The sequence below is a fragment of the Typopeltis vanoorti genome, chromosome 25 (assembly GCF_054136105.1).
Source record: "Typopeltis vanoorti isolate ZY-2024b chromosome 25, IOZ_Tvanoo_1.0, whole genome shotgun sequence".
In the NCBI taxonomy this organism is placed as follows: Eukaryota; Metazoa; Arthropoda; class Arachnida; order Uropygi; family Thelyphonidae; genus Typopeltis; species Typopeltis vanoorti.
The window spans coordinates 80,642,197-80,655,280 of record NC_143573.1 but is presented as its reverse complement, the minus strand read 5'-3'; the positions used below and the strand labels follow the sequence as shown (position 1 = coordinate 80,655,280).

At 37.8% G+C, this 13,084-nt stretch overlaps 1 protein-coding gene across 8 annotated transcripts in view; it reads right to left on the bottom strand.

The window, feature by feature from the left end:
• LOC150092876 (single-stranded DNA-binding protein 3-like) overlaps positions 1–13,084 on the bottom strand; it is an 846,537-nt gene that overhangs the window by 527,794 nt on the left and 305,659 nt on the right. The window lies entirely within an intron of this gene.

The following is a 13,084-nucleotide window of genomic DNA, read 5'->3' as shown; positions in this document are numbered from 1 at the left end:
AAGACGTAACTATATCTGCAACTGGTTGGTGACAGTGATTATGTGGTACTCACTTGGGAAGTGACTAAGTTTATGAATGTTGCATTAAGAAAAAGTTACATGCTGAACTATAAAGCAGGAAATTATGACCAACTGAGGAGTACACCAAGTTCAGTGGAATGGGATCAGTTACTCTATGGGAAGAATATCGACAGTGCAATGGAAGCATTTAAACAATACTCAAATGATGCAATATCAGAACTTTCCTGAAAGTTGGAAGAATAAATAGGGTAGGAGTCAAATGGATGTGTAATCTTATTAAGCAAAAGATTCGTCAATCAGTCAGATTGATTGACGAATCTTTTATCAGAGTCAAAGTCAGAGTATAAAATGAAACTGGCTCTGAGTGCTAAAGACATCCCACAAGAATTCTATTGATATGCTGCAAGTAAAAGAAAGAATGAATATCAAAGAATAACTCTTATAAATACAAATGGCATGAGGACTGCACTTGCAGAAGACATTGTTCAACTAATGAGTGCCCATTTTGTTAAAAGCCATCAACCTAGTGCAGGGCCGATGCAAGAGTATCTGATGCCCCTAGGCGAAGAAAATTTATGCACCCCTATACATTGTCTCTCTATATATATTTTGTCATACTCACACAAGTACACGTACACCTACACATGCAGATATTTATAAAAATAATATCATTATGAACATTAAAAAAATTTATTTTTTAAATGTTATTTATTTTCCAGAAGGTGGAAAAATCTCTGCAATTGAGGTTAAGTATACAAAGAGCAGGGGAGTGGAAGAAATATAGAAAGGTGAAAATAACGTAGGATCATCAGCGAGCACCAGGACAACTCGACTTATTTCAGTTTTTTATTATTAATCAAGGTTTTCCTAATTTTTTTCGAAAGCTGAAATTTTTCCCCGAACTATGTATCAAAATCTGGTGCCCCAAAGTCTTAGCACCCCTAGGTGATTGCCTAGATTCGCCTAATGATAAAACCAGCCATGACCTGGTGTACATGACATTGAGTTCACCGCTGCCTCTTCTCTGGATGATGAAACTCAGGTATGAGAATGGGGTATTAGAGCTGTTGCACAAACTGAATAAGAATTCGGCAATAGGAACTGATGGGATATCAGCTCACGTGCTAAAAAAGTATTCAGCTGAGCTGGCTATTCCTTTGACCAGACTGTTTAATATAAGTTGCAGAACAGGGAAGATTCTGCCAGAATGAAAATAATGTATAGTAATTCCATTGCACAAGGATGGCGCAAAGATCGATGTATCCAACTATCAACCATTTACTACTCAGGGGTGATGGTGGGAATTTTGGAAAAATTGATTAGGGCTTGCATTCAGAAATGGGTTGCCAGTGAATCACTATTTTGCAATAAACAACATGGGTTTACTATAACAATGTTACCATTGAACTAAACAAGGGGAAGCGTGGTTAAGAGGATGGCTGACTGACAGATATCAAAAAATGCTATGGGTGGGGTGATGTGAGTCTCCAAATTTAAGGCAACCAGTGGTGTACCACAAGGATCAGCGCTTGGTCCACTGTTATTCAATCTGTACATTAATAATATTGGGAAGGATTTGACAAATAAGATGCAGCTATTTGCCAATGATACAAAAATAGGAAGGGTGATCAGGAACGTTGCTGATGCAATACTTGTAGAATGATTTGAATAGACTGGAATTGTGGGCATGGGAAAATAGATGTCAGTTCAATGTCAGTAAATGTAAAGTCATTCACTTTGGCATGATTAGATATCCAATGTCGTATTATATTGGTGGGATTATGCTAGAAGAAACTAATGAGGCCAGGGATCTTGCAGTGTTAATAGATAGGAAGTTGAAGTTCAGGGGCCATGTGGCAAAGATTGCAAATATAACTCAAAAGATAATTGCAATGCTGAAACGAACCTTCACGTGTAAAGATAAGAATGTTCTTTTTTCTCTTTACAATGCCTAATAAGAGACCTCACTTGGACTATCGTGTGCAGGTCTGGTCTCCACTGTGATTCTGATATATTGGGGAGAGTACAAAGGAGTGTTAAAAATTATATCAGAATTGTGGAATATTAATCATGAAGACAGATTGAGAATTTGTAGATTGCAGACACTAGCAAACAGGAAAAAGAGGGGCAATATACAGGTATCCCTTGATTAACACGATCAATTAATCCCTCGATGTTACCATGTATATCAAAATCATGTTAATCAAATATGCTTGTATCTAAATTAGTTACTGCACTTTTTTTTGTCAAAAAAAAAGTTATCAAGTGTCATTTTAGTTATTTTCTTATAAGCATATATTCTATGATAACAAGAAAAGTGACTCTACAGACCTCGGCAAACAAGCATTCTTCAATTAACATCTCGATCCACATCCATTATTACTTGCTGCTTAAGCGATTCTAAACTGTGAAATATTCCATCCCGTTCTTTGATTGTTATCTCCTTTGGAACCTCATCTTCACATGCACGTTGTTGTTCATTTTCAAGAGGATCATTGTCACTGAAATCTTTTGAATTTGAATCCAATAATTCTTTAACATCTTCTGCATCCACACCATCAAAACCAAGGTCTTTGCCAACTGCAACAATTTCTTCAACTATGTTATTCACAGGATTTTAAAAATCATCTAAGTCGTTAGCACATTCTGCAATTTCTAACAGCTCTCATGCAGCTAGAAGACCCTTGCTCCCATTAGACATCAATGTTTTCAGTTGCATGTTTAATGTTAACATTTTTCCAAAATTCTTGGAGTGTAATCGCATTTTCTCCCATTGTTGTTGTTTCTACTGCCTCTGAGAATATCTTTTTAAGAAAATAGGCTTTGAAAGTTGCAATGACACCCTTGTCAATGGGTTGTAGCAATAATGTTGTGTTTGGTGGAATTTTGTTAAATTTAAAGGCATGTTAATTAAAACTCTTGCTGTGTATATAAAGGGATTGCTGCAATTAATTTTGCCGCGTTCAGCAAAACCGTGTTAAGCAAGTAACCTGTAATTGAGACTTACAAACTTTTGAAAGGGTCATACAGGACTTCAGTTAATGGAATTTTTCAACTTATTGAGGGGGTGGGGAAAGGACAAGAGGGCATACTTGGAAGCTGAGAAAGAATGCTATGAAGGGGGTAAGGGCTATATTTTCTATCATAGGATGGTGCTTGATTGGAATGGATTGCCATTGGATGCTGTGAGTGCAAGTAGTGTGAATGAAAGAATAAGTAGTATGTGGCCTCCCTCAATGAGTCCCTGACTGCCCAGAGGTCTCTCTTAATAATAATTTTCCATTAATTTTGAAAGTATAGAAATAAGGGCAATGACACAAATTACCTCCTTTACAGAGGATAGGTAAATGCTACATGCATATGACATCATGTATAGATGATACAGTATCTTGTGATGGAAGACTAAATGCTCAGGACACGAACTTTTGCAGTAAGATGGAATAGTTATTTATTCATGGCATCCAGCTAGGTGGTTTGTTAGTTCATCTGAGGTTTACTGGTGCAAGGACAGCAAGTCATATTGCACTATCATAAAGGAATGTAGCAGTACACATGGTAATAAAAGAACAGCATAGAATGCCATATTTACATATAAATTACATTCATGATTAAAGGAATTTGTAAATTAACTCTTAAAAAGTTAAAAATTCATGCAATTTATCTGATAAGATCTGTCCGAGTGTAGCTGCCTCAGCCTGAGTAGGAAAAATTGCATTACTCTCCTGAAAGAAGGGCTGGCACTCCACCAGAAGATGGCAAAATGGTTAAAGGAATGATACATTATATATGTAGAGCCACTGTATCTCAGTCAGTATAGACAAAGTCCTTTGGTCGGAAACACCCAGGTTTGATTCCAGTCCATAATGTGAGGAACCATTATCTGGTCTCTTTTGATGAATGATAAATTAGACATTTTCATACAGAAGTAGGGGGTTTTTTCACCTGAAAACTCTGGTTTTTCATACCCTAGAAGAGGCAAACCAGCCCCATGAACACACACGGATTACAGTCAAGAATACTTGAGACCAATCCATAGAACTGATTTGTTAGCTATACTGGTCCAGAGCCTGGATGAAATTAGGGGGCAATGAGATGGTGCTGTACCTCCCTGTAAAAAGTTTTAGGGCACTGCATCATCACAGACAAAATAAATATAAAATTATGTATGTGTGTAGCGGAGTGGAGTAGAGTGCTCTCCCACAATGAGTACTTGAACTCCATGGAGGTGTCATGTAATAATAATACGTTATTCACATATGGGCAGATAATCAGCTCTAAATCTGTACAAGAATACTCTGGCCTATGCAGAGTACCACTGGAAAAAAAAAAAAAAAAAACACTAATCTAAAAAGAATTAACATTAGAACTGCTTCCACATCTCATGAAAAAGTCAGCTAACGTTATCAAGCTCATCTACAAGATCCTCTACTCCTGCAAAATGACATAAATTGGCTTCGGCCACTTTGCAGTTGCAGACCATGCCTGTGATTTAGATAAGTATGTTCAGTACGGGGGGGGGGTTACACACATGTAGATAATACTTGCAGATTTAACTAATAAGCTTTAGTGCATGAAAAAAATACATTAACCATTCTATACTTCATATTATTTCAAGAGCATACTTTGTGCTGCAGAACTTACACTGACCCTGAATCATCCCTGCAAGCTGTTATACTCATCAGGCAATCTACCCAAATGTCTAGAAGCTAACTTTTATCCAACCTGGTCCCAAAAAAAGGAGATAAATCAGTCAAACCATTGCCCTATTTGCTTTGACCAAAATACTCTAAAAATAACAGAAAAGGTCATCAAAGCCTACTTATGGACCACCATACTTATTGATTACCAATATGGATTCTGTTATGCTCATTCCAGAGCAGGTCTCCTTGCAAACCTCACCGACCTTTGGACGCAAACCATGGAAATGTTCAGAGAAATTCAAGTGATTATCTCAATTTTCCAAGGCATTCAATCGGGTCTGGCATCATAGTCCTCTTATCAAACTATCATCTTACAATATTCCCTCTTTCCTTTGTTAATGCATTGCCAGCTTCCCCTCTGGCCCTTCACTATGGGTGTGCATGCTTAAATTAGAATCCCTTTACATATACAGTCATGTGTTCATGGATTAAAAACTACTGAGCTGAAATTAAAATTATTTAAATTAAAACAGTAGATAAATTATTGAATACAACTGAAGATAACAATTTTTTCCCAAACTTTTGGAATAGTGACACAGTCATTTCGATTAAGATTAGGGATCCGCTTGGTGTCGCACTGATTTGATCGTCAGCTTGTCGAGAGCTCCTGAAAAGATTAGTAGTATTTTGTGTTAACAGTGGCAATTTTACTAGAATTTTAAGTAGTACTGTTTGCTTTTTGTTTCTTGGTGTGTCTGTGCAATTTTTGTGTGTTTTCTGTTATTTTAAGTATTATTTTTAAGATAAGATAGCGTACATATGGCACCGATAAAGAAAAAAATGGCGGCCAGGTCGCCATGTTTGTTTAAGAGTTTGATGTAAACGAATTTGTGCAATGTGCTGTCTGTGAGATGCATGCTTTGCGAAGAGCGGTAGGAGTCTGGTTAGAGGGCGATAGTGGAGTTAATATGTGCAGAAAGTGCAAGGAGAATGAGGATCTCAAGCGTGTTTCAGGTGGTGAGAGTGATATCGTTAACAATTGTCAGAATGCAGAAAATGGCGGTGTGATAGAGAATTGTGTGGTAGTGCCAGATAGGTGTGAGAGCGTCGCTGAAAGTGTAAATGAAGGTAGAAATACAGAACGAATGGATGATTTGATTGATAATGAAAATGGTGAGATAAATGCGAGTAGTGAAATTGCACGTTTGAATGGAACAATACACAGAGCAAAAAAAGGCTACTGGAGCGTATGGAAAAATGTGTGCTGAACATACCGACTAATAACCGGCGAAAGTCTGTGACGACAAATAATAGAATATTCGTAAACGTCAATAAAATGAAGGAGCGAGTGCTGTATGGGGATTCGCTATTAAGAGGTGTGATAGTTGAGAGTTTAACGAAGTCGTACCAGCCGGATGCGAACATAAAGGACGTCAGCAAATCTATTCGAGTGCAAAAACAGAAAGTGAAAGAGATGATAATAGTGGCAGAAACAAATGACTTGAAAGAGGACAAAATGGAAATGATAGAAGATGTGGGGGAATTACTTGAGGTAGCAAAAAAGAAGAGTGAGAGAGTTAAGATGGCGAGTATTTTACCGCGGTATGACAGTGAAGCGTTTAGAAGGAGGACCATAATTGCCAATGACTTTATGCGTGGGTTATGCATTGAGAGGGGTGTGGAATTTGTGGATGTGTGGAATGAGTTTGATGGGCAAAAGCACTTATATAAGATGGATGGGATACATTTGAATGGAGTTTGTGTACGGAGGCTTGAAAAAGCGTTGATGAATGATGTGGAAGTGGATGTACAGACTCAGGGAAACTAGATTTGTTAAGGGGGGGGGGAGTAGATATGCAGACTTTAGGGAGGTAGTTGAGTGTATGAATGAGTATATTATGCCCGAGCGAGTATGAAGGACAACAAATCAGAATGGGATAGTTAGTATAAAGCATCCAAGTAGGGATGGGACAAATGGGCTTCTGCAATTTATACACTAATGCCAGGAGTATTAGGAACAAGAAGGAAGAGTTTTTGGCCTTGGTTGGCACTTCCAGGCCACAGGTTATTGGTATTAGTGAAACATGGCTGACAGATGATAAAGCTAGTGCGATTGAATGCGACGGGTATAGCATGTTCAGGAGTGACAGGGTGAATAAAAAGGGGGAGAGGAGTGTTATTGATGATAGCTGATGAGTTGCAGCCAAGGAGTATAGAAGATGAACTGCAGGATAGAGAAAAGAGCACATTTGAGGCTGTTTGGTGTGAGATAGAATCTAGCAGAACAAAACATACAATTGGGTGCTGCTATAGACCAGGTGATGGAATAGATGGTGAGGATAGCATGCATAGGCAAATAGAAGAAATGAGTGGAAAGAGGGTAATTATTATGGGCGATTTCAATTATGGTAACATTGACTGGAAAGAGGAGAGGGCACATGGGAGGAAGGAATTGGATTTTATGCGGTTATTAAAGGACAACTATCTGCGGCAGCATGTAGTGGAAAATACCAGGGGGCAGAGAGTGCTTGACCTAGTAACTGCAAATGAGAATGTGGCTATAACAAACATGACCATGTTGCCACCAATTGGTTAGAGTGACCATAAGGTCATGACTCGGGAGGTTGCTAAAGGAGTGGAATTTACAATTAAGACAGGGTACATGTGGAATTACTGGGCTGGTAAGTATGACAAGCTTAGGTGTGTGCTTGGCTCAGTGGCATGGCATGTAAAACTGCAAGGGCTGGATGTTGATAGTGCATGGGAGGTGGTTAAGAAGTGTTTGCAAGAGGCAATGGCTGACTGTATACCAAGAGTCCCAATAATAAATCAAGTAGGGGTTAAATGGATGAATAACACTATTAAGCTTGAGCTGCAAAAAAAAAAAAGAAACAATTGTGGAGGGAATTTAAGGAGAAAGGTGACCAGCAGGCGCAGGAACAGTATAAAGCTCAGGCCAGGATGGTAACAAGGGTGGTAAGAAAAGCAAAAGCGGATTACGAAAGAAAATTGGCCATGCAGGCTAAAGAGAATCCCAAACAGTTTTTTCAATATGTTGCAAGTAAAAGGAAAAATGTTCATGGTAGAATGATCTTAAAAAATGCTGAGGGTAGGGAGGTAACCGAATCAGTCGATATTGTGGAATTACTGAGCGAGCACTTTGCAAGAGTATATCATCCAGGTGGTGACATTACAGGAATGGAAGAACCAACAGCTTATACTGGAATTGTGATGAATGAAGTAGAGGTAACTAGTCTATTACAGAACCTCAATGTCAATACATCTGTGGGATTGGATGGTATACCAGCTCGTGTCGTACGTGAAGCAGCTAAAGAATTGTCGGTGCCCTTGACCACTTTGTTTAATATGAGCCTCGGGTCTGGGTCAGTCCCTAGGGGGTGGAAAGAGGGGAAAATAGTTCCGCTGCATAAATGTGGTTCCAAGGCTGCTGTTGAAAATTACCGGCCAATTAGCATAACAGGAATCATTATCAAGGTCTTGGAGAAAATAGTCAAGAGGAAAATACAAGTTTGAATAGAAGAAAATGGGATACTGTATCGGGGACAGCATGGTTTTGTGAAGGGTAGGTCATGCCTCAGTAACTTGCTCATGTATTATAACACAGTGACGGCTGAACTGGATAAGGGTAATGGGTTTACAGTGATTCTACTGGATCTTTCTAAGGCATTTGACAAGATACCACATGGAATTCTAATCAGTAAATTGCAGCATATGGGGATGGATATAGGGTTGGTGAGATGGATAGGAGGGGTGGTTGACGGAGAGATATCAGAGAGTGGTTTATTCAGGAGTAGAGTCCACAAGATGGCCTGTGACTAGTGGTGTGCCACAAGGATCTGTTCTTGGACCACTGCTGTTTAATTTGTTCATTAATGATATAGGAAAGGATCTGAGAGGAACAGTTCATTTGTTTGCAGATGATGCAAAGTTGGGTAGAGCAATAGTGAATGCAGGTGACGTTAAAATTTTGCAAGATGATTTGGATAGATTGGAGGTCTGGGCTAAGGAGAATGGATGTCAATTTAATGTGGCAAAATGTAAGGTTATACATTTTGGGGTGAAAAGATTAGCAGCAGTTTACTACATTGGTGGAACTGTACTCCAGGAAATTGATGAGGCACGAGATTTAGGAGTGTTGGTGGATAAGGAGTTGAAATTTAGGGGACACATTGCAAAAGTGGCCAAATCAGCTCATCAAATCACTTGGTTGCTGAAGAATACGTTGACAAGCAGAGACAAGCAGGTTATTGTTCCTCTGTATCGAGCCTTGATAAGACCCCATCTCGACTACTGTGTCCAGATTTGGTCACCTAGGTTTCTTCTTGATGGGGAGGAGGTGGAGAGGATCCAGAGGCGAGTGACCAAGATGATAGCAGGTCTGTGGAATGAACCTTATGAGAACAGGTTGAGGATTTGTGGGTTGCGAAAATTGGTTGATAGGCGGAGCAGGGGAAATATGATTGAGACATTCAAATTACTGAAGGGTTTCTATAAAATTAATTCAGAAGATATTTTTGAGAACAGGGCTGGTTGCGGGAGGACTAGGGGACATCCATGGAAACTGGGCAAAAGTGTGGTTAGTAAAGGTGTTAGAGCTGGGTTCTTTACTTTTAGAGTGGTGAATGAGTGGAATGCGCTCCCAAAGTCTGTGGTGGATGCTGTGACAGTGAATGAGTTTAAGGCAAGGTATGATAGATACTGTAAGAATGTCGAATAGTTGTGATGAATATGATTTGTAGCCTCCCTCGATGAGTCTAATGACTCCCTGGAGTTGCCCGTAATAATAATAATATGAAGGCAGGCTTCAGTGCTTTCTTTATATAAACTTTCATGTTTATATGCAAATTTATGTAGTAGCTTGGCATTTTGCCATTGGATGCTATGGTTAGCATTTTCAATTCCATGTCGAGTAAGGTCAGATTTGTGAAGTTTGATAAGGCAAATGTGGTCTTTGATGTTCATTTATTTATAGATCTTCCTGTTTGTCCATAGTTCTTAGTCATAGCATGTTCAATTGTATATGAGCAATCCACATAATTGATAACTCTTCCCTCATTAATTCCTTCTAGTCACTTTCCAATTGACACTATTGTTGCACCATGTCCTTTCTACAGTTATTTCCATGGCTACTCCACTGAACTGGTTACTGCCATCCCTCCAACTTTACTCATATACTAACATATGCAACTGCCAGTCAGCACAACCATACACAGTTCAGCTCTCCAAACTCAAACCAACTTCTCTCTGCCTTCAATTCCTACACATCTGCTTTTAGGAACAATCTTCCCCATACTATTTTCCTCCAATGACTATAACCTGCAGATCTTAAAAAACATCAGCAAATTCATTTCCTCTTCTAACTTCTAGTGAACACATGGATTTGTCATGTTTATAGGTCTTGGAACCTCATATTTGGGGATGATATTAATAAAATAATAAATAAATGACAATCTGTTGCTTACATGCATAACTTTTGTATCCATACATACATACACTTTAATGCCTGTGAAAGTAACATGGTGGCCAAGAAAACATACTGGCTTAATAAATAAGTTTTATTTGATTAATAAGCAAGCCTGATTGGCTGAATGGTTAATGTATCCACTTTCCAACCAACAACATGTATGTTTAAATACCACTATCATGGGCACAGGATGTTTGCGATTGTCTTCATGTGGACACTGATCTTCCTTGTGCAGTACGATAACCATCATACTTGGCCTGAAGTGGTTGGAAAAAGTTCACTGGTTTGTGAATAAATAAATAAATAAATATATATATATATATATATATATATATATATATAAATCACTAATGTTTCATTCGTCCATGAAACTAAAACATGAATAATAATCAGTGCTAAGCATCTACTGCAATGACGTTATATTTATTGGTGTATTGTGCTAGCCTGATTGGCCAAGTGGTTAGTGTATCTGCTCTCCAGCCAAAAGGCTGTGGATTAAGTTATTATCCCGCTGTGAGCATGGATGTTTGTGATTATCTGTGAACATACTAGTAGTGGTCATGGGTGGTAGATTGGTGTAGTTGCAGTTCATTATAGTTCATGAATCGAGACATAGTAGTAGAGTAGGTGCCCTCCCTCGATGAGTCTTTAGACTCCCTGGAGATGTCAAGTAATTATAATAATAATACTTAACACTGATATGTTATTTAGCACTGGTATATAAATTTAATAGTTATATTTATTTGATTTCTGATTTCTTAACCATTGTCATCAATAATTCACTTGACCAAGAGTGCACTGAATGAATGGGATGATGATTTCCTTTCATCCTTAAGGATGGTAGGGGCAGCTATGCTACAATACTAGGGAAGCGACTATGGGCAAGGTGGTTTTCCCCATTATTCACCGAATGAATAAACACACTTTAACGCATTTTAAACCCAGACTTGTGAAATTTAGAGTGATGGAATTATTAGCAATTGTCAAAACAGTTAATCCTCTCTTAAAATGTTGGAGCTGTACACAGCATTCTTTTAAGACATGGATTAAGCTTGGATTAAGCTATTATCTTTTTATTATGTGTCCCCACCTGGAAATGGTTATAAACCTAATTCCTCACCTTACCAACAGTTCATTAGTAAGCATAGACATGGATGGATTTAGGATTTATTTTTTAATAATTTTATATATTGCATAATTTTTATTTATTTCTTTACAAAATTCAAAACCCTATTCTGCTAACCACACAAGGCTTTTTCAAGCCATTGCAAACTTCAATAATCAGACAAGTGGTCTGGACTTCATCACCTAATTAAAGACATTCACACATTATGCTTACAGGATTCAAATACACAATGGTGGTTAGAAAATGAATATGCTAACCAACCAGTTAGAAAATAAAATCTACAGAATTAAAAACTATCCACAAAAATAAATTATGATCAATGTTTCAAGCCTTCATGCTGATATATTTAGCATAATAATAAATTATTCATTAACATTTTATTCTCTGGATGGTAGTTTTATATGAGTCTTTATACACTACTCAAAACAATTAGAGGATATTTTAGTTTCTGTCAGATAATTATAAATTTCTGCAAATAATTATAACTATCAGGTACTTTATATATGAATAAATTTTTCTTATGGATACGGTGTAACTGATGGGATATTGTTTGAATAATATCTCATGAATAAGATCCCAGGCATGTTCGATTGGATTACAATCTGGTGAACAGGCAGGCCAGTCCATTCATTCAATACCTTCTTCCTGAAACCACTCTTGTACCAAATTTGCACAGTGTGGATTAGCATTGTCATCCATAAAAATGGATTCTTGGCAAATTGCAGCAATATATTTGGGCTGTTAAGGAACTGTTTCTGATAAAATAGAGATCAGTATGGCCACCTATACTTATTCCAGCCCATACCATCAAACTTCCACCTTGATGTTGGGGGTCTTTCATGAACAAACTGTGGATTATTTCATGTTCCACTTTCACGCCATATCAAGATACGTCAATTATCTTGTTTCAGAGTGAACTTGGACTCAATCACTAAAAAGTACACGACGCCAATCCTAAACCGTTCAATTGGGCTGTTCCTGTGCCCTAATTCTTCGGACATTTTTGAGGTTTGCAGTAAGTGGAATGCAAACAACTGGAATGCAAAGACCTATGGCATGAAGATGATTTCATAATGTCTGTGTTGATACCAGCCTCCCTGTTGCTGCAGCAAGTTCGCTTCGAAGTTGTGTTGTACTAAATGTTCGATTTCTTCTGGCAAATTAATGACAAATACCAATCGTCTCTTGGAGTTTTGACAATGGGCGACCTTGACCTTGTCTTCAGCAAACATTTCCTTCTCCAGAAAGTGACTCCAAAGTCACAAAATTATGCTTTGAGATACACAACATGCTTGAGCAACAACTTGTATGTGTTTGTCCAGCTTCTAATTGAAAATAGGTACTCTCCAAGCCATTGATTGGATATCATGTTGATCTGCCATTTTTAACAAAATAACGGGTGATAGTGATAAAAGTTTACAATTGAAATGATAATTATGCACTGTGGAAGTGAGCGCAAAAAGACCCACTTTTATACCCCTCACATGCTAATACAGCTAAGACACATTTCGACAAGTCTTAACGAGATTTTGTATGCAAAATTTTGTATGTTCTACACTGCTGTATGCTAAGAAAATCTTAAAGTAAATGTGTTATATTTGTAAATTACTTTTCTAACTTTATAATTTGCAAGAAAACCAAAATATCCTGTAATTGTTTTGAGCAGTATATAAGTGAAAATAGGTACTTGTGCAAAGAAAATGAAGACATGAATTTTGTTATGAGGTACAGATGAAAAAAAAATTGTAAGATCTCTAATATCTAAGCAGTGAGAAGAACAAAAACCAAAACAATAAAAAAATCAAATAGTAG